Source organism: Giraffa tippelskirchi, chromosome 1, assembly GCF_054371585.1.
Source record: "Giraffa tippelskirchi isolate mGirTip1 chromosome 1, T2T-mGirTip1v1.2.pri, whole genome shotgun sequence".
Lineage (NCBI taxonomy): Eukaryota > Metazoa > Chordata > Mammalia > Artiodactyla > Giraffidae > Giraffa > Giraffa tippelskirchi.
Window position 1 is genome coordinate 47,852,833 of NC_137275.1, and position 23,704 is coordinate 47,876,536.

The window sequence follows — 23,704 nt, forward strand, 5'->3', positions numbered from 1 at the left end:
AGAAATGGTTACTGGACAAAACACCAAAGAAGAAAGTTGGAGTCTAATGTGCCTTCTGGAATCATAAATGTCACAGCAGCAGACAAAATAGACCAGGGAGTGACAGTGACTCTAAGAATGCCATGAGATTTTTTAAAACTCTGAATTTCTCTGTTTGTTATTTTGTTCTTCTGTTTCCCCAGAGGGATTTGAAGTAAGAACTTTAAAACCAAAAAGGCAAGTACTTGTCTTTGAGCCTACCGAGAAAATGTTGAACTGGAGAAAAGATAAACCATGGAGGAGGAGGCAAATGTGGGAAGGAAAGGGGCCCCATAAGAAAGGGTGTGTAGCATCAACTGTTAAAGAGGAAAAATAAAAGCAGTCTGGGTCCACAGGGACCACACAGACAGAAAAGAAAACCACAGGAAACTGGCCTTCACCTTAGATGTATCCCTAGGGATTTTACCATCTGAAATCCCTAGAAAATTGATAGCAAACCTGCAGCTTACTCTTCCAGCTGCATCAAGATGAGATTCAAAGTTTTTAAAAATGAAAAATATCAGGATGCAAACCACGAACTGTTCAAAAGGGCCAATCTGTGATTATGATTCTTTTCTCTTGGGTCCTTCCATTGGCTCTATTTTCTCCTTTCCCTCTCACTTTTCTAAACCCCTCACTACTTTCATTTATTCTTAAGTCATTTTTAATATCTGTTCTCCTTTTATACTTAGAGAAGATGGAAAGGAAAAAGAAAAATATTGAAGATTGTGTACGTCAACACTCTCATTTAACAAAAAGAAAGCAGCCCCAGGGAGGTGGTGACAGGCTCAGGCAACATAGATTATTGGTAGCAGCAGAGTTGCAACTGCAAGCAGCTCTACTGACCCTCCTGTGTTTCTCTGTATATGAGTCTGCCTTTCCAGCCGCACTTGCTGCTGAAGTCCCAGACAAGGAAAATTGTCAGTCTGAGTTATCTGGAAGGCTGATGCCAAAACACAAGGAAAAGGGCATGAGATTTTTGAGGGAGGTGCCATGAAGAATGACTAAGAATAAATGAGAGGGATTCAGATCACAATGCCAATCTGACACTGTGAAGGAGAGAGGAGGAAAGAAGGACGAGACTTTCAAGTGCTATAGAGTTCTGAGAAAACGGCAACCAGATTGATGGAGTGCTTGGAGCAAAAATTAACCATGTGGGCTAGAGCAGGCCCACATTGGGCAGAAATGTCTCGGCTCTAATATTACCAGGCATTGTTCAGTCAGTGTCTGAGGAGCCTGAGGCTGTAGAGGCTAGGGGAGTGAGGGTGTGCTGGGGTAGGTGGGGAAGAGAAGAGTAGTGAGAGCAGTGCAATGGATCCTGAAAGTGTGGCGGCCACAGGCTTTTGGTTAATCACACTTCTTGCTACAGACTCTTTTTAAGCAGATCTGAGTCATACCCTCCTAAGACCACCTCAGTTCCTTTCTGTATGTGTGCATTCTTCAGTAAGTATATATAAGTCACTTCAGTCATGTCCAACTCTTTCCAACCCCATGAACTGTAGCCTACCAGGCTCTTCTGTTCATGGGATCCTCCAAGTAAAATTCTGGAGTGGGTTGCCATATCCTCCTCCAGGGGATCTTCCTGACCCAGGGACTGAACCCAGGTCTCCTATATTGCAGGCGAATCATGTCTTACTTCAAATAAGACTGTAGTAAGGTGGGTAAGTTCATTAGTTGTCTATTGCTGTGTACAAATGACCACAAACAGTGATGTAAGACAGCATATATTCATTATCTCATTGTTTCTGTGTGTTGAGTCTGCACACAGCTTACTTTGATCAACTGCAAGGCTGCAACCTAAGCATTTGCTTGGGCTGAGTTCTCATCTGGGGTTCCAATGGCTGAGGATCTCCTTCCAAGTTTATACAGTTGTTGGCAGAATCCAAGTCCTTATAGGTTTTTAGAGTGAAAACTTCATTTTCTAGCTGACTATTGACTAGACACTATACATTTGAGGTAGGAGATAGATGGACCCTAGGCTAGTCATTTACAACTGGCCTCCTGTTTGCATTTCCTGAAACAGGGGCTAGGTGGGCTCCAGATTGTATATTTACAACCAGTCTTCTGTTTGCTCTTCAAAATGGAAGTAACAATTGAAACAGGATAAATAGCAGGCTTTGTTTCCCGTGGACACCTTCAGATAACAGCCATGGCAGGAACAGAGAGGGGTTAAACCTTGTTTAAATAAAGGATCAGGAGGTCATATACTTTCCGTCCCTGGAAAAGAGAGACATTTTGCATGTGCAGAAAGACTCCTTGAGGGTCAGAAAGAGGGAGCACCACCTCATAATATGTGATGCTAATATGTGATCCCATAGGCCTCTGGGCTGGAATCCATCTTGGAAAATGGTGTGTATGCTTGTCAGGGAGGGTCCCAGGGAAAGTGAAGTGTGGAAAACGAAACCAACAATTGACCAAAGGGAAGACAAAGACCCAGAAGAACTGTCCTGTATAAATTTGTTAACCACCTCTTTAATACTCTCCTCTTCACTTGAGGGGACAACCATACCCCTTCTCTCTGGGTGTGCATCTCTGTCTTGCTTCTATCTTAACTAAACAAACTATTCTTCTCCAAGGTATCTTACTTGTTGTTGTGCTATGTCTCTAATAATAAACTTTGTACCTGCATTTACAGTTTTTTCCTCCATGAGAGATGCATTTTTCACTGGGGTAAGATTCAGGAAAAAATAGCTTCTAGCCTCTAGCCCTTTCTGGTCTGGTGACGAGTATTCCTCGGTTTCATCCAGGCTACCCAGGTTCTATTCCTGGGCAGGGAATTAAGAGCTCGCTTCACATCTGTGCTCACTCCTGCCTCTCCAAGATTAGACTCTGGTCCTTGTGTTGTGGCTTTTTCCACAAAGCAGCTCTCAACAAGGCAGCTCACCTTTTCAAAGCCAGCAAGGGATAAATTCCTCCAGCAAGATTTGGACAGTAGAGTCTTATGTAATGTGATTGTCTACATATAATCACACACAGCCCATCATCTTTGCTGTATTCTACTTAACAGAAGCAAGTCACAGATCCCACGCACGCTCAAGGGGATACAGGAGGACATGAGTATGAGGAGGTGGAGATAATTGGAGTCATCTTAGAATCTGAGTGCAGCATGGGGAGGTTGTGTTTACTGTCTATTGAGCATTTGTACACATGAGCATTTGGATTCTCCCCTCTAAGACTAAAACCTTGAGAAATTCAAACGTTGCAGTGCTAGTGATCTCAACTTATTTTAAACATTCTCTAGTGGAACTAGTTCATTACTTATTGTAAGTTATATATATATTTTAGGGTGAATCTGATGGGAATCTTAGGAGACACTGAATATGTGAGTTTGCTAAGGACTGAACATGCTTTTTTTCCAGCCTGTGAAATACTCTTTTACTTAGATTCACCCTAACTCAAGCACATCACTTAATGTTCTTGAGCTTCAGTTTCCTCTCTTCTGCTCCCATCTGAGGAGACTTGGCAACTGAAGTTAGTTGTTCCCTCAGCCATAAATGCTTTTCTCAGATACAAGCATGACTTTGCAGTCTCCTTCTTGAAGGCATTGCTCAGTTAACAGTTCTCCAGAAACTTAAGCTCAGAATTTATAGAAAAATGCAACATAACAGCAAATGGCAACTTCCCTGGCATCCAATGGTTAAGGATCCACACTTCCAAAGTGGGGGCACAGGTTCAATCCCTGGAAGGGGAACTAAGATCCCACATGCCATGCATTGTAGCCAATATGATTCTGTCACATGGATGCCTATATTACTTTTAAGTGCTATTAAGTTTTCCTCCAAATAATATAAGCAATTTTTTCGCCTAGAATTCTAACATTTTTCCTTAGCAACTGCAAATCTAAACACAGTAAAGAAAGCAAGTATTATTAATAATGTTCCTTTTAGTGTCTCTTACTAGATGACTCCTTAGCAAGGAGAGTACTGAACAGATTTAAGTAAATGACTGTTCAGAGATTCCATGGTAGTTTATAGATCTTAGTGTTTGGGCTAGTTTACCACACTTAATGGATCTTACTCTCTTTCACTAAAATACTCCTTTTCAGTTAAGTTTGACATCAAAATCTGGGTCAAAATTATCTCAGATTGACCTTGAAGAAAACTGTAAAAATAATGGACATGATCTAATCAGGGAATCCCTGAACAAGCTGGTTACCATTAAGAAAGCTTTCACTAAAAATGTTTCACAGGATTAATTTCCTAATCCTGAGAAATCATGGGAGTCACAATAGAAGAATTCTGTGTTCGGAGCCAAGAGACCCAGCCCTACTGCTGCCATTGTCTTATAATGTACACGACGTAAATAATTTTCCTCTCTGGACCTCCAATATTTCCTCCATTGGGAATAGTTACAGTCTTTACTATGACTTCTAACCCTAATAAGACCTATGAATTTGTGAGATGTGAGAAATCCACCTTTAATAGTGAAGGTACATGAAACAGCATTCTTCCCTGAGACTGTAATTTGAATTCTGCTATCCTGGAATCCTGAATTTCAGTGTGTCTGAAGAATTTGTGAGATGCCCCTAAGTGTCTATCTGTTTTATTTATGTTACAAGGATAATGGAAGGGACCTCAAGGAGGAACATTTTATGCACCTTCCCTAGACACTGACTTAGTTGGCCATTATTAACAACGTGTGCTCAGTCCCTCAGTCTTGTCTGACTCTTTGCGACCCCATGGACTGCAGTCCTCCAGGCTCCTCTGTCTATCAGATTATTTCAGCAAGAATATTGGAGTGGGTTGCCATTTCATACTCCAGTCAACAATAACACCATATAACAAAATGCCAAAATGTAATGATTTGCAACAATAAATATTTAGTCACATGTTCACAAGCCAGGAAATTGAGTGCAGGCCAAGCTGCTCCATTGGGTGGTCTAACTCAGGCTGTGGATAAGCTGAGCCCACCTGCAGGTTATCAGTTGGACTCAGATCTACTCTATGTGCTTTGATCTAGGGACCAGGTTGATGGCACATCAGTTACTAGGAAAAATTCTTCTCACAGCAGATTCCCAGAGCACAAGACAAGTCAAGCCATGCAAAGCCATTTAACAGTTCTCCCTCTGCTACTTATGCCAATATCAAGGCAAATCATGTGACCAAGTCTAGTTTCACCAGGAAGGGAAATATATCCTGCCCACCAAGAGATGGATGAAGATGTAGGGTTGAGTAGATGGATATATTAATAGATGCAAGGTAAGCGAAGAACTGACAAGAATAGCTCAATCTATATCAAAGGCAAGATGAAGGGGGACACATACTCCGGAGGCTAGCTTTGTGGACTAGCTTGAATCCTACGGGAGGAGCAAATCTTCCCTAACTTTGACAAATCTCACAGGATTCATCAGGATTCAGTCCTTAGTAGGGACTGGAGGACCATAGTGCCGTTTCATGCATGAGAAGATTTTTATCTGTTGCAGAACTATTTGGGGGTCACCACTGTGGCCTGGGAAACTGTGTCATGTGGGGCAACAGCAGTGTCAAAGGCACTGGTGGTCTGTGGGTCTTAGGTGCCTGTTTAGATACCAGGGCTCACTGTGGAACACAAGGATTTGAGTAGATTTGTTCATAAACAGATACCGCATTTCCTGGGGGCTTTAAAAATTACATGAAAAGAATGTTAAGTGTTAAGGGTGAAATTGTTTTTGTTGCTGTTGTTGAGTTGCGAAGTCCTGTCTGAGTCTTTGTGGCCCCACTGACTGCAGCACCCCAGCCTTCCCAATCCTTCACTATCTCCCAGAGTTTGCTCAAACTCATGTCCATTGAGTTGGTGATAACATCTAACAATCTCATCCTCTGTCACTCCTGTCTCCATTTGGCCTCAATCTTTCCCAGCATCAGGGTCTTTTCCAATGAATATGTTCGTGAAGATCAGGTTGCCACAGTATTGTAGCTTCAGCTTCAGCATTAGTCCTTCCAATGAATATTCAGGATTGAAATCCTTTGGAATTGACTTGTTTGATCTCCTTGCAGTCTGAGGGACTCTCAAGAGTCTTCTCCAGCACTACAGTTCAAAAGCATCGATTTTTTAGTGCTCAGCCTTCTTTATGTTCCAAATCTCACATCCATACATGACTACTGGAAAAACCTTAGCTTTGACTATATGGACCTTTGTCAACAAAGTGATGTCTCTGATTTTTAACACACTGTCGAGATTTGTCATAGATTTCCTTCCAAGGAGCAAGTGTCTTTTAATTTCATAGCTGAAGTCACCATCCACAGTGATTTTGGAGCCCAAGAAAATAAAGTCTGTCATTGTTTCCATTGTTTCCCCATCTATTTGTCATAAAGTGATGGGGCTGTATATTGTCACCCTGCTTATTTAACTTATATGCAGAGTACATCATGAGAAACGCTGGGCTGGAAGAAGCACAAGCTGGAATCAAGATTGCTGGGAGAAATATCAATAACCCCAGATATGTAGATGACACCACCCTTATGGCAGAAAGTGAAGAAGAACTAAAGAGCCTCTTGATGAAAGTGAAAGAGGAGAGTGGAAAAGTTGGCTTAAAGCTCAACGTTCAGAAAACTAAGATCATGGCATCTGGTCCCATCACTTCATGGGGAATAGATGGGGAAACAGTGGAAACAGTGTCAGACTTTATTTTTTTGGGCTCCAAAATCACTGCTGATGGTGATTGCAGCCCTGAAATTAAAAGATGCTTACTCCTTGGAAGGAAGGTTATGACCAACCTAGATAGCATATTTAAAAACAGAGACATTAACTTTGCCAACAAAAGTCTGTCTAGTCAAGGCTATGGTTTTTCCAGTGGTCATGTATGGATGTGAGAGTTGGACCGTGAAGAAGGCTGAGCGCCGCAGAATTGATGCTTTTGAACTGTGGTGTTGGAGAGACTCTTGAGAGTCCCTTGGACTGCAAGAAGATCCAGCCAGTCCATCCTAAAGGAGATCAGTCCTGGGTGTTTACTGGAAGGACTGATATTGAAGCTGAAACTCCAATACTTTGACCACCTCATGCGAGGAGTTGACTCATTGGAAAAGACCCTGATGCTGGGAAGGAGGAGAAGGGGATGACAGAGGATGAGATGGTTGGATGGCATCACCGACTCGATGGACATGGGTTTGGGTAGACTCCGGGGGTTGGTGATGGACAGGGAGGCCTGGCGTGCTACAGTTCATGGGGTTGCAAAGAGTAGGACATACTGAACAACTGAACTGAACTGAGCAAATGGGACTGGATGCCATGATCTTAGTTTTTGAATGTTGAGTTTTAAGCCAGCTTTTTCACTCTCCTCTTTTATCTTCATCAAGAGGCTCTTTAGTTTCTCTTCACTTTATGCCATTAGAGTGGTATCATCTGCATATCTGAGGTTGATATTTCTCCTGGCAATCTTGACTCAAGCTTGTGATTTATCCAGTCCAGCATTTTGATGATGTATCTTCATTTAAGTTAATTAAAAGGTGAAAATATACAGCCTTGTTGTACTCCTTTCCAATTTTGAACCAGTCCATTGTTCCATGTTTGGTTCTAATTGTTGTTTCTTGACCCACATACAGGTTCCTCAAGAGACAGCTAAGGTGGTCTGGTATTTCCATCACTTTAAGGATTTTCTAGAATTTGTTGTGATCCACACAATGGCTTCCCTTGTGGCTCAGTTGGTAAAGAATCTGTCTGCAATGTAGAGACCAGTGTTTTATCACTGGGTTAGGAAGATCCCCTGGAAAAGGGAAAGGCTACCCATTCCAGTATTCTGGCCTGGAGAATTCTGTGGAGTGTATAGTCCATGAGATTACAAAGAGTTGGACACTACTGAGTGACTTTCACTTTCACTTTCACACAGTCATAGGCTTTAGCATAGTCAATGCAGCAGAAGGAGATGTTTTTCTGGAATTTCCTTGCTTTCTCTATGATCCAGTGATACTGGCAATTTGATCTCTGGTTTCTCTGCCTTATCTAAATCCAGCTTGTACATCTGGAATTCTTGATTCGTGAAGCCTAGCTTGAAGGATTTTGAACATTACCTCGCTAGCATGTGAAAGGAGCACAATAGTATGGTAGTTTGAACAATCTTTGGCTTTGCACTTCTTTGGGATTGGAATGAAAGCTGAACTTTTCAGCCCTGTGGTCACTGTTGGGTTTTAGAAATTTGCTGACATATTGAGTACAGCACTTTAACAGCATTACTTTTCAGGATTTGAAATAGCTTAGCTAGAATTCCATCACCTCCACTAGCTGTGCTTGTAAAGGACTAAATTATGTCCCCTAAAATTCATATGCTGCAGTCCTAGCCATCAATGTATCTCAAAATGTGACTGTTTTTGGAGATCGAGCCCTTTCAGGAGTGACTGAGGTAAAATGTGGTCATAAAGGCGGGGCCTTAATCCAATAAGAAAGATGTCCTTATAAAAAGAGGTAGAGACACCAAGGATGTGTACATAAAGAGAAAGGCAATGCAAGGTCACATTAAGAAGGTGCCCTCTACAAACCAGGAGGAAAATTGTCAGGAGAAACCCAACCTGCTGGCACCTTGATCTTGGACTTTCAGGCACATGAACTATGAGAAAATAAAATTCTGTTGTTTAAGTAACTCAGTCTCTAGCATTTTGTTAAGGTAAACTTAGCAAACTAATATAGATTTTGGTATCTAGAAGTGAGTGCTGCTATAACAAATATCAAATATGTGAAAGTGATTTGTGGAAAAGTGGATAATGGGCAAAGGCTGGAAGAGTTTTGATATGTATGTTGGAAAAAAACCTAGATTATTTCAAAGGGACTGTTTCTAGAAAAATAAAAATTTCAAGGTGATTCTTATGTCTCAAGTGGAAATAGGACTATGGTTTTGGAAACTGGAGAAAGGTGATCCTGTTATAGAGTGGCAAAACTTTTGGCTGAATTTCATTTAGTGTTTTGTAGAAAGTAAAACCTGTTTGAGATTAACTGGGATATTTAACAGACAAAATTTCTAAGCAAAGTGCTGAACACACAGGCTTGGCTTCTCTTTACTGTTTCTAGTAAATGCAAGAGGAGAGGGATGAATTGAAGAAGGAATTGTTAAGCTTATAGGAAACAGAATATGAATATTCAGAAAATTCTCAGCCTATCCACATTTTAAAATACTTGAAAATATGTTCTGGAGAGAACGTCAAGGACATGGCTGAAAAGAAATACTTTGATGAAAAAATTATGAGTATGACTCTTGGTCACAAAGGAAAGAGTTGAACTGGGACTTGAACCTAGTGATCCCAGGTCTAGAATTTGAATCTTCAAATCCAGGTCTCCCATAACTGGAGCTTCCCAGGTGTTGCTAGCAGTAAACAACCTGCCTGCCAATGCAGGAAATGTAAGAGACTTGTACTTGATCCTTGGGTCGGGAAGATCCCCTGGAGAAACGCATGGCAACCTACTCCAGTATTCATGCCTGGAGAATCCCACGGACAGAGGAGCCTGGCAGGTACACGTCCATAGGGTCACCAAGAGTCTGATATGATTGAAGCGATTTAGCACGCATGCATGCTCGCATAATTAGTATATTTTAAAGACTTTGATGAGTTCTTTTGAAATTGATTCACTTTTGTTTAAAATCTTCTCAAATTTATTTATCATCTTTTGTTATCCACAAAATACATAAATATGTGATTCTACAGGATACACATATGGGGATTTAACAAGAGATTTTGGAAGACAAAACAGTTTTTATGAGAAGTTACAGGGTTATGAATGTAATAATACTAGTACTAGTGGTGAGGAATGTTGGAGGGATACTTTGTCAGCATTAAAATGTTTATCTGTATCAATAATGTGGACTGACTTGGATCTTATGTTTCCTGGAATGAATCAAGCAGTAACTTATATTTGGTATAAAGAAGAGGGAGGGCCAGGTGGTTCAGTGGCTAAGATTCTGCACTCCAAATGCAATGGCCCAGGTTTGATCACTGGTCAGCGAACTAGATCCCACATGCCACCACTAAGACCTCAAACAGCCAAATAAAAAAAAAATTTTTTTTTTTAAAGAACATTGTTATAAAAAAAAAAAAAAAAGAGGGAAGTCCCCATGTCCCATTGTGAAAATTTAACAAGAGTTTTAATATACAGGGACTGCGTATCATTGGAAAATACTCCAGATGTCTGGAATTAATTGAAAACTGGGAAGAAACTTTTGTTTTTGTCAGTAGTAAGCTCACTGGCAGCTAAGAAAAGCATTTCTGTAGAGTAAGAAAGTTCCAGCTTATTATACTCATGCACTAAGAGAATGTACTCTTCCTGGATTTTCCTTTTTTGGTTTGCTTTCGGTTTTTGAGATTTTATGCATCTCAGTTTTTATGTAAAATTGTCATTTTTAAATTTGGGAAAGTACTTAAAAATTAAATACCATAAAACAAAGAAAAACATCTATATGTTGAATTAAGGCCCAGGACCTCTTGTTTGTAATATCTAGTCTGACAGTCAAACAGTGATGAAAATAAAGGATGAGCAACAGTCTCATTATGGACCAGCTAAGATTGAATAGCAGAAATCTACAGTGTAGCTGAAAAGCTTGGTCATATTTAGCAACATTGGAGGAAATATTAGAGGAAAGGAAATAGATAGCTCTAGCTAACATAGAAGCCTTGTTCTGTGGGTTTGGCAGGAGAACAAGAGAGGGAAAGGAATCTGTATACTGAGGGAGGGGCATTCATGAAGAGTATGGTTACAAGTTGAGAGAATCTGGAGAAGCCTTGCTCCTTCCAGGATAGGTTTATAGAAAGAATAAATAGATCAATCACCAGAGCTACTAGGGTGAGACAAGTGACAACAATGGAGTACAACATTCAAGGAAGCATCATTCCCAGGGCCGTGCAGGTTCGGGTTGGGGGTTTGCACAAATCTGGGAGTGAATACCTCCTTATATTGTATGCCTTAGATGTATCATTTACCAATTCTTCTGACGCTGGCCTTACTTCAAAATCATGTATGTGTTCTCTGCTGTGATATGGCTATGTTTCAAGATTCAGAATAGCAAATCTCAGTGAAAAAAAGGCAAAGATGGGCATAATAAAGGACAGAAAGAATATGGACCTAACAGAAGCAGAAGATATTAAGAAGAGGTGGCAAGAATACACAGAAGGACTATACAAAAAAGTTTTTAATGACACGATGGTGTGATCACTTACCTAGAAGCAGACATCCTGGACTGTGAAGTCAAGTGGGCCTTAGGAAGCATCACTATGAACAAAGTTAGTGGAGATGATGGCATTCCAGCTGAGCTATTCCAAATCCTAAAAGTTGATGCTGTTAAAATGCTGCACTCAATATGCCAGCAAATTTGGAAAACTCAGCAGTGGCCACAGGACTGGAAAAATCAGTTTTCATTCCAAAACCAAAGAAAGGCAATGCCAAAGAATGTTCAAACTACCACACAATTGCACTCATCTCACACGCTAGCAAAGTAATGCTCAAAATTCTCCAAGCTAGGCTTCAACAGTCCATGAACTGAGAACTTCCAGATGTACAAGTTGGATTTAGAAAAGGCAGAGGAACCAGAGATCAAATTGCCAACATCCGTTATTCAGAGAAAAAGCAAGAGAATTCCAGAAAAACATTTAATTCTACTTCATTGACTATACTAACCCCTTTGACTGTGTGAATCACAACAAAATGTGGAAAATTCTTCAAGAGATGGGAATATCAGAATATCTTGCCTGCCTCCTGAGAAATCTGTATGCAGGTCAAGAAGCAACAGTTAGAACCAGAAATGGAGCAACAGACTGGTACCAAATTGGGAAAGGAGTACCTAAGGCTGTATATTGTAGGCCTTATTTAAATTATATGCTATTTAACTTATATGCAGAGTACATCATGTGAAATGCTGGGCTGGATGAAGTACAAGGTGTAATCAAGATTTCCGGGAGAAATATAAAAAACCTCAGATATGCAGATGACACCACCTTTATGGCAGAAAACGAAGAAGAACTAAAGATTCTCTTGATGAAGGTGAAAGAGGAGCGTGAAAAAGCTGGCTTAAAACTCAGTATTCAAAAACAAAGATCTTGGCGTCTGTTCCCATCACTTCATGGCAAATAGATGGGGAAACAATGGAAACAGTGACAGTCTATTTTCTTGAGCTCCAAAATCACTGCAGATGGTGACCGCAGCCATGAGATTGAAAGACGCTTGTTATTGGAAGAAAACCTATGACAAACCTAGATAGCATATTATAAAGCAGAGACACTACTGTGCTAACAAAAGTCCAACTACTCTAAGCTATGGTTTTTTCAGTGGCTTGTTGAAGGGTTGGGGACAGTGAGTGTAGCAGTAAATGCAGGGGATCTTTTGAAAGAGGTCGCCATTATCTTCATCACCTTCAGCATTATTTCAGTTCAGTTCAGTCGCTCAGTCGTGTCCGACACATTGTGACCCCATGAATCGCAGCACGCCAGGCCTCTCTGTCCATCACCAACTCCCGGAGTCTACCCAAACCCATGTCCATCGAGTCGGTGATGCCATCCAACCATCTCATCCTCTGTCGTCCCCTTCTCCTCCCGCCCCCAATCCTACCCAGCATTAGGGTCTTTTCCAATGAGTCAACTCTTCTCATGAGGTGGCCAAAGTATTGGAGTTTCAGCTTCAACATCAGTCCTTCCATTGAATACCCAGGATTGATCTCTTTTATGATGGATTGATTGGATCTCCTTGCAGTCCAAGGGACTCTCAAGAGTCTTCTCCAACACCACAGTTCAAAAGCATCAATTCTGCAGTGCTCAGCCTTCTTCACCGTGCAACTCTCACATCCATACATGACCACTGGAAAAACCATAGCCTTGACTAGACAGACTTTTGTTGGCCAAATAATGTCTCTGCTTTTAAATATGCTATCTAGGTTGGCCATAACCTTCCTTCCAAGGAGTAAGCGTCTTTTAATTTCAGGGCTGCAATCACCATCAGCAGTGATTTTGGAGCCCAAAAAAATAAAGTCTGACACTGTTTCCACTGTTTCCCCATCTATTTCCCATGAAGTGATGGGACCAGATGCCATGATCTTAGTTTTCTGAACGTTGAGCTTTAAGCCAACTTTTCCACTCTCCTCTTTCACTTTCATCAAGAGGCTCTTTAGTTCTTCTTCACTTTCTGCCATAAGGGTGGTGTCATCCTCATATCTGAGGTTATTGATATTTCTCCCAGCAATCTTGATTCCAGCTTGTGTTTCTTCCAGCCCAGCGTTTCTCACGATGTACTCTGCATATAAGTTAAATAAGCAGGGTGACAATATACAGCCTTGACATACTCCTTTTCCTATTTGGAACCAGTCTGTTGTTCCATGTCCAGTTCGAACTGTTGCTTCCTGACCTGCATACAGGTTTCTCAAGAGACAGGTCAGATGGTCTGGTATTCCCATCTCTTTCATAATTTTCCACAGTTTATTGTGATCCACACAGTCAAAGGCTTTGGCATAATCAATAAAGCAGAAATAGATGTTTTTCTGGAACTCTCTTGCTTTTTCGATGATCCAGCGGATATTGGCAATTTGATCTCTGGTTCCTCTGCCTTTCCTAACACCAGCTTGAACATCTGGAAATTCACAGTTCCCGTATTGCTGAAGCCTGGCTTGGAGAATTTTGAGCATTACTTTGCTAGCATGTGAGATGAGTGTAACTGTGTGGTAGTTTGAGCATTCTTTGGCATTGCCTTTCTTTGGAATTGGAATGAAAACTGACCTTTTCCAGTCCTGTGGCCACTGCTGAGTTTTCCAAATTGGCTGGCATATCAAGTGCAGCACTTCCACAGCATCACCTTTGAGGATTTGAAATAGCTCAACTGGAATTCCATCACCTCCACTAGCTTTGTTCATAGTGATGCTTTCTAAGGCCCACTTGACTTCACATTCCAGAATGTCTGGCTCTAGGTGAGTGATCACACCATCGTGATTATCTGGGTCATGAAGATCTTTTTTGTATAGTTCCGTGTATTTTTGCCACCTCTTCTTAATATCTTCTGCTTCTGTTAGGTCCATACCATTTCTGTCCTTTATTGAGCCCATCTTTGCGTGAAATATTCCTTTGGTATCTCTAATTTTCTTGAAGAGATCTCCAGTCTTTCCCAGTCTGTTGTTTTCCTCTATTTCTTTGCATTGATTGCTGAGGAAGGCTTTCTTATCTCTCCTTGCTATTCTTTGGAACTCTGCGTTCAAATGGGAATATCTTTCTTTTTCTCCTTTGTTTTTCGCTTCTCTTCTCTTCCCAGCTATCTGTAAGGCCTCCTCAGACAGCCATTATGCTTTTTTGCATTTCTTTTCCATGGGGATTGTCTTGATCCCTGTCTCCTGTGCAATGTCACAAACCTCTGTCCATAGTTCATCAGGCACTCTATCAGGTCTAGTCCCTTAAATCTATTTGTCACTTCTACTGTATACTCAAGGGATTTGATCTAGGTCATACCTGAATGGACTAGTGGTTTTCCCTACTTTCTTCAATTTAAGTTTGAATTTGGCCATAAGCAGTTCATGATCTGAGCCACAGTCTGCTCCCAGTCTTGTTTTTGCTGACTGTATCGAAGACAAGAGAAGATCTACACGTGGACATCACCAGATGGTCAACACGGAAATCAGATTGATTATATTCTTTGCAGCCAAAGATGGAGAAGCTCTATACAGTCAGCATAGTTTGGCCCCAGGTAAATAGCAGGGAGGGAACACGGCTCCATCCATCAACAGAAAATTGGATTAAAGATTTACTGAGCGTGGCCCCGACCATGAGAACAAGACCCAGCTTACTCCTCATCAATCTCTCCCATCAGGAAACTTCCATAAGCCTCTGATCCTTCTCCATCAGAGGGCAGAGAGACTGAAAACCACAATCACAGAAAACTAACCAATCTGATCACATGGACCACAGCCTTATCTAACTCCGTGAAATTATGAGCCATTCTGTGTCGGGCCACCCAAGAAGAATGGGTCATGGTGGAGAATTCTGACAAAATGTGGTCCACTGGAGAAGGGATGACAAACCACTTCAGTATTCTTGCCTTGAGAACCCCATGAACAGTATGAAAAGTCAAACAGAACACTAAAAGATGAACTCCCCCGGTCGGTAGGTGCCCAATATGCTACTGGAGATAAGTAGAGAAATAACTCCAGAAAGAATGAAGAGACAGAGCCAAAGCAAAAACAACACCCAGCTGTGGATGTGACAGGTGATGGAAGTAAAGCCTGATGCTGTAAAGAGCAATATTGCATAGGAATCTGGAATGTGAGGTCCATGAATCAAGGCAAATTGGTAGTGGTTTAACAGGAGATGGCAAGTGTGAACGTCGACGTTTTAGGAATCAGCGAACTGAAATGGACTGGGATGGGTGAATTTAACTCAGATGACCATTATATCTACTACTGTGGGTAAGAATCCCTTAGAAGAAATGGAGTAGCCCTCATAGTCAACAAAAGAGGCCAAAATGCAGTACTTGGATGCTATCTCAAAAACGACAGTTTGATCTCTATTCGTTTCCAAGGCAAGCCATTCAATATCATGGTAATCCAAGTCTATGCCCAGACCAGTAATGCTGAAGAAGCTGAAGTTGAACGATTCTATGAAGACCTACAAGACCTTATAGAACTAATACCTAAAAAAGATGCCCTTTTCATTATAGGGAACTGGAATGAAAAAGTAGGAAGTCAAGAAACACCTGGAGTAACAGGCAAATTTGGCCTTGGAGTACAGAATGAAGCAGGGCAAAGGCTAATAGAGTTCTGCCAAGAGAATGCACTGGTCATAGCAAACACCCTCTTCCAACAACACAAGAGAAGACTTTACACATGGACATCACCAGATGGTCAATACTAAAATCAGGTTGATTATATTCTTTGCAGCCAAATATGGAGAAGCTCTATACAATCAGCAAAAATAAGACCTGGAGCTTACTGTGGCTCAGATCATGAACTGCTTATTGCCAAATTCAGACTTAAATTGAAGAAAGTAGGGAAAAACCACTAGACCATTCAAGTATGACCTAAATCAAATCCCTTTCAATTACACAGTGGAAGTGAGAAATAGATTTAAGTAATTAGATCTGATAGACAGAGTGCCTGATGAACTATGAATGAAGGTTCATGACATTGTACAGGAGACAGGGATCAACACTATCCCCAAGATAAAGAAATTCCAAAAAGCAAAATGGCTGTCTGAGGAGGCCTACAAATAGCTGTGAAAAGAAGAGAAGCAAAAAGCAAAGGAGAAAAGGAAAGATATACCTATTTGAATGCACAGTTCCAAAGAATAGTAAGGAGAGATATGAAAGCCTTCCTCAGTGATCAATGCAAAGAAATAGAGGAAAACCACAGAATGGGAAAGACTAGAGATCTCTTCAAGAAAATTAGAGATACTAAGGGAATATATCATGCAAAGATGGGCACAAAAAAGGACAGAAATGGTATGGATCTAACAGAAGTCACCTGATGCGAAGAACTGACTCATTGGAAAAGACCCTGATGCTGGGAAAGATTGGAGACTGGAGGAAGGGATGAGATGGTTGGATGGTTGGATGGCATCACTGACTCAATGAACATGAGTTTGATTAAGCTCTGGGAGTTGGTGATGGACAGGGAGGCCTGGCGTGCTGCAGTCTGTGGGGTTGCAAAGAGTCGGACACGACTGAGCGACTGAACTGAATTGATGTATGGATATGATAGTTGGGCCATAAAGAGGGTTGAGTGCTGAAGAATTGATGCTTTTGAACTGTGGTGTTGGAGAAGTTCTTGAGAGTCCACTGAACTTCACGAACATCAAACCAGTCAATCTTAAAGGAAATGAATCCTGAATATTCACTGGAAGGACTGATGCTGAAGCTGAAGCTCCAGTAATTTGGCCAGCTTATGTGAAAACCTGACTCATTGGAAAAGACCCTGATGCTGGGAAAGACAGAAGGCAGGAGGAGAGGGGGGCGACAGGATGAGATGGTTGGATTGCACCTCCGACTCAATGGACATGAGTTTGAGCAAGCTCTGGGAGATGGTAGACAGGGAAGCCTGGTGTGCTGCAGTCCATGGGGTCGCAAAGAGTCAGACACTGCTGAGAGACTGAACAACAATAAAAAGAAAAAAAATTCTGGACACCAGTGATTTATTTTATTATGATAGAATTTGCAATCATATATGTGTTTTGTCCCTGAAAATCATTTTCTATTTTCACCTATAGATTTTTCAATTGTACCCCTAAATTATGTTGCAATTATATTCTCCTGGTTTATATACTTATTCAAAAATATTTATTGACTGCCTAATGTAGTGTGCCAGTTTTTATGGTAGGCAATGACAATGTATTGGTAAATAAAACAAAATCGATCACTGCCTTCTTGGAGTTTGTGGTAATTGAAGAAGAAAGAGATCATTAACATGTGTGTAAGTAAATAATTACGTACTTATCAGTGTCATAGGACAGACAAAATGCAGAAACATTTACTATTAGTGGGTCCTATGAAGTAGGACAGTCAAGGATCACCTCCAAGATCTGAATAATGGGAAGATCAGTCATGTACAAAATGTTTGGGGAATGTAGTGTGTTAGGGAATATTCCTGCCACAACCCTCGAGACATTTGAGAAAGTAAACTGTATAACATTCTTTCCTTTTAAATATTAAAAAAATAAAATTAAATAGTTCATGTGTGCTGAAAAAGTTTGGAAATTAATTTTTAAGTATTATGGAATAAAACTCAAACACTTATGATCATACCAGTAAGATACTACTGTTAAAAAGGTTTTTCTTTATACTTTTTCCCCATGTTAATTCTAATTAAATACTTGTTACTCTGATTACTCATCTCTCTCTTCCTTTTCCTCTTCCTGCTTTTTATTTTTTTATTTTTATTTATTTTTTTTAAAATAAATTTATTTATTTTAGTTGGGGGCTAATTACTTTACAATATTGTAGTAGTTTTTGCCATACATTGACATGAATCATCCATGGGTTTACATGTGTTCCCCTTCCTGGACCCCCCTCCCATCTCCCTCCCCATCCCATCCCTCTGGGTCATCCCATTGCCCCAGCCCTGAGCATTCTGCTTTTTATTCTTATAAGATTAGTATTTATCTAATTTTAACTTTAAATTTTTTCTCATTTATGCTACTCTTGTATACTTTAAGTTTTTGTTGTGAGCAACATCTCACCTCCATATTTATTTTTCATAATTTTCACATTTACTTAGTCTAAATGTTTAACTGTGGAGAAACTTTAAAAATAGAGAAAATTCTAAAGAAGGAAAAATCACACAAAATGTGATATCTGGTTGATGTTTTCAGTGTAATTTTCCAGGTCTATGACTACATATATAAAATAACATTGTTTTGTTGAGCATATCTAGAATATATTATGTAATTATTATTTACTTATATAAAAGAAAGCATGAACTTTTCTGTATGTAGCTTGCATATGACATTATCTTATTGTAGTTAATCACTAAGATTTTATAATCAAATGCTTTATCTTATTTATTGAAATAATTGAGCTTCCCTAGTAGCTCAATCAGTAAAGAATCTGCCTGCAATGTGGGAGACCTGGGTTCGAACCTTGGGTTGGGAAGATACCCTGGAGGAGGGCATGGCAACACACTCCAGTATTCTGGCCTGGAGAATCCCCTGGATGGAAAATTCTGGCAGACTGCAGTCCATAGGGTCACAAAGAGTCAGACACGACTGAGTGACTAAGCACAGCACAGCATTGAAATAATCATTGTTTTTATATTCTGTGTCGTGCTTTAGTCACTCAGTCATGACTGACTCTTTGCGACCCATAGAATGTAGCCCCCCAGGTTCCTCTGTCCATGGATTCTCCAGGCAAGAATACTGGAGTGCGTTGCCATGCTCTCCTACCAATTGATTAATACCAGAGTAGATTTATAGATTTTCTGAAATAGAAATGGCTTTGGGTTTTGGGAATAGAGTATATCTATTCTTAGTAGGTTATTTCTATTTAATTTGTATAAATTTACATAGATACTTAAAATTTACAGTTCAGTTCAGTTCAGTCGCTCAGTCGTGTCTGACTCTTTGTGACCCCATGGACTGCAGCATGCCAGGCCTCCCTGTCCATCACCAACTCCCAGAGTTTACCCAAACTCCTGTGCATTGAGTTGGTGATGCCATCCAACCATCTCATCCTCTGTCATCCCCTTCTCCTCTTGCTTTCAATCTTTCCCAGCATCAGGGTCTTTTCAAATGAGTCAGCTCTTCACATCAGGTGGCCCAAGTATTGGAGTTTCAGCCTCAGTCCTTCCAATGAACACTCAGGACTGATCTCCTTTAGGATAGACTGGTTGAATCTCCTTGCAGTCCAAGGGACTCTCAAGAGTCTTCTTCAACACCAGAGTTCAAAAGCATCAATTCTTTGGCACTCAGCTTTCTTTATAGTCCAACTCTCACATCCATACATGACTACTGTATTTTTAGCTACATTAATTGGCTTCCCTGGTGGCTCAGTGGTAAAGAATCCACCTGCCAATGCAGGAGACGTGGGTTCCATTCCTGGGTCAGGAAGATTCCCTGGAGAAGAAAATGGCAATCCACTCCAGTATTCTTGCCTGGAAAATCCCATGGACAGAGGAGCTTTGTGGGCTACAGTCCATGGGGTGGCAAAAGGGTCAAACACGGCTTAGCACCTCAACAACAACAAACTACGTTAATAGTGAAATTGTATAGACTTTACTATACACAGTGATGTGCTGGTAAATGTTTATCAATCAACTCTCCAGAAGTGGGGGAGAAGCCTTGATTTATTGCATTAGCTCGTTTCCATGGAGTAAATACTCTCACTGTGGCTGTGTTCAAACTACCAGTGTGACATCACTGAACATGCACTTGAGAAGTGATGCACATAATTGACTTTTATGAACTTGTAGGATTCAGTTCCAGTGCAGTACTGAAACTGGTGGTGCAGGAATTAGTCACCAAGAGGCTGAATATAAGAAAAGTCTTAATATCTATAAATGGAAATGGCCTTATGCAATAAGATAGGATTGTCCATATTTCATATGAATAATTCAAGAAGCTTTGAAGGCTTCCTCACCCAACACATGCAGTAAAAAAGTACTGAAACAGAAGCAGGAGACCTAGACAGCAATTTCAGCTTCACCACTGACTGGTTGTTCAGTATCTGAACAAGCAACCTCTGTACTAGAGAGAACGGGAAGTGGTGGGGGAGATTGTGTGTGTATATATTCTTAACTCCAAGTTTCTGTGAGTGAGTCACAAAGAAATTTACCCCTTCATAAGGTATACAAATCCACCTTTCCTCGGCTGTGTTTTTAGAAACTGTAACTACCTTTCAAGATCATAATTGAGTTCCTAGGTCTTTTATCAAGTCTTTCCTGACTATATTAAATTTTCATCTTCACCCATTTCTTTCTTAACTCCTGTACATTCGTTCTCTCTACCACACAGTGTAACACGTATATGTCTGTGATTTACATTATTCACACCTTCATGTGTCCTGATGCTTTCCCTTTCAGATAGATTCAAACCCCTCAATGACTAGAATTGTGATGCACTCAAAAACGTAGCTTAGAATATTGCCACATAGAGAAGTTGTCCAAGTAATAAGTGTTCACTAAATAAAAAATAAAACGTAACTGTGAACTTGAAAGATGAAGAAAATAAAAACAAATCCTTGTGCAATGATAATTTAGACCTGTGTTGGTATTTTGCACTTGAATAGTTGCCATGTTTATTGCTGATTACTTAATGTAAGTGTCTGACAAATGATTATACCTATCATTTATTACGGGCTTTCTACATGCCAAGAACCCTACTAGAAACTTGCATTATCTTTTTTTTTTGCACCCTTATAATAGCTCTAACTAGAAGGTCACTTCATTTCTTATTTTTGAAACAAAGAAATGTGCCTTAGAGATATTAACACTGTCAAGATTATGAAATGATATTAAATGATAGATCCAGAAATCATATCCACGTGTGCCTGACTCCAAAGCCCATGTCTTAAAGTACAGCACTACCAAGCTAAAAGTATTTGCAGAAGTTCACCTAGAAAGTAAAAACATATTCAAATACATGGAAAAGAGAAATAAAATTATGTGGGTCTAAATAATACTAATGGTTAGTCATATAGGAAATCACAAGACAGCTCCTTAAATTTAACCTTACCCCAGAAAGAACTCTAATTCTAGCCAGCAAAATTGAATCAGCCATTAATAATGCAATATGACGTGCAGAGAAAGACTCTATGCCCATAAAAGTGATTCATTCACCCTCCTTCCGGAAACAACATTCCATTGGGGCAAATCAATGCCGCAAGCTGCTACTGAACACACTGTCTACACAAGCCAAAACTCACTGAGGTTTACTTTTATTCTTTGATTGTGATTCTAAAAGGTACTTGGCAAATACTGCAGGATGTTCTGTACAAGAAGGCAAATGGTAATAATTGGGGAAAATTGGGTATTGTACATGAGTGGACTTCTGAAGGATCCCTGGCATTAATTTTCTTTTTATTCCCTTTTATAAGTTTTAATTGAGGATTAGCAATAAAACAATTTTTTGGAAAAATAGGTTGTGTTACCTTATATTCTAAACAAAAATACCTGGAAGAAAGATAAAATAAGAATTATAATAAGATATATAAATTTACATATATATATATAAACCTTAATATATTCTATATTAATGCTATATTATACTTCTGGGGTAGTTCATATGGTAAAGAATCTGCCCACAATGTGGGAAACCTGGGTTTGATCCCTGGGACAGGAAGATACCCTGAAGAAGGGCATGGCAACCCACTCCAGTATTCTTGCCAGGAAAATCCCGTGGTCAGAGGAGCCTGGTGGGCCACAGTCCACAGGGTCGCAAAGAGTTGGACAGAACTGAGCAACTAACACTTTCACTTTCATATTAATGGTTAATTGCTTTGCATAAACAAAGATTTCCCTTACACATAAGATTAGCACCGAGATTTGTTGGTCCAAATTTTTGATAAATTTTGGGCTAACAGAAAGGAAAGTCACTTATCTTGCCTACATGTATCCATTATTTAATACATATTTGTTAAATGAGTAAATGTACTTCTGTTTGTGAATATATGCAATTAATTACACTGACTAGTTTTCTTATATGATTAAATTGGGTGGGGAGAAGAAAAGGAAAATGAAGTTTTTGTTTAGTTTTCTGTATCAGACACTCCGCTAGGCTTATCTGCTACTTTCATCTCAACAAATCTGTAAAGGTAGACCACAATGTGAACTAACAGACAACAATTGGCACTTAGAAAAAGATAAACTGCCGGAGGTTAGATTGTATAATAGTAGAACTAGGATTCAAAGCCGAGTGTGTTTACCTAAAAAGTTTGTTCTTCCCCTATAGCAAAGAGTACACAATAGGCAAGTATTTAGAATATTTCTAACTTAGGTTCTTTATTTTAGTAACAGGTACATACAGATATATATATATATATATATATATATATTTATGTCTGTGCATATATCTATTTCTATGTCTCTCTATATATGTATACACCTTCTGTGAGTATATATGTGATTATAACTCTTCCTGTGAAAATATATACATACATGCTGCTGCTGCTGCTAAGTCACTTCAGTCATGTCTGACTCTGTGCGATCCCATAGACGGCAGCTCACCAGGCTCCTCCGTCTCTGGGATTCTCCAGGCAAGAACACTGGAGTGGGTTGTCATTTCCTTCTCCAATATACATAGATGTATGTATCTATGTGTGCACACACATGCACACATTCATGGTTATTTTAACCATTAGATTAGGGTCTGACTCCTGAACTTGACCATTTAGCACACATTCCTAGGACAATGTATGCTGTCAGCAAGATACGTGCCATATGGGAAAAATTCAGTACGTTATCAATTTTATTTTTGACAATCCTTGGCAAATAACCTACAGTCAGCATTTATACTTTCCTTTTGTCATGACAACAGAATTTCAAACATGAAGTATAAAAGAATCCAGATGACCTCAACATTTTAATGTTGTGTGCTTTGCATCTTTCAAGAATGTTATGGTGTTGTGTGATTCTTCCTATAATGGTATTTTTGATGAAACAAATATAGTGTCATGATGACATGAAAAAGTCAAGTCTTGAATACATCAATATAACTGAAATGTTATCTACACTTTAGAATCTCAAACATAGATTATCACTTCATGGCCTAGATTTTTATTGTTTATTTTAAGATACATAAACTCATGTTCTTGCTTCTTTGGTTTGCACACAACCCAGTTAAGTTCAGAAGTAATTTCCTTTTTTAATATTCATGAATTAACTAAGTTTTTTTTCTGCTACAGTTTAGGCTGTTTTTATTTTGTTTTATAACAGAGTGTGATTCCAAACATTCTATTAAATTAAATGGATTTGAAGGGAAACCAAATGTATAATTCAATGGGAAAACAAATCTTTAAAGACAATCTAAAAAATCTTATAATTTTACGAATAAGTAGCACCCACTCCAATATTCTTGCCTGGAAAATTCCATGGACAGAGGAGCCTGACAGGCTACAGTCCATAGGGCTGGAAAGAGTCAGACATGGATGAAGCAACTTAGCACAGTACAACATAGCAGAAGTTTAGAACCAATAAGTACATCCCATGATGTCCATTATAGAAAATTGGAAATAATATAAAAATTAACTTTAATTTTTAATTGGACAATAAAAATTTTCTTAATCTTTTATTATGAATAACTGTAGCATTTGTTAGGTTGATGCAAAAGTACTTATGGTTTCA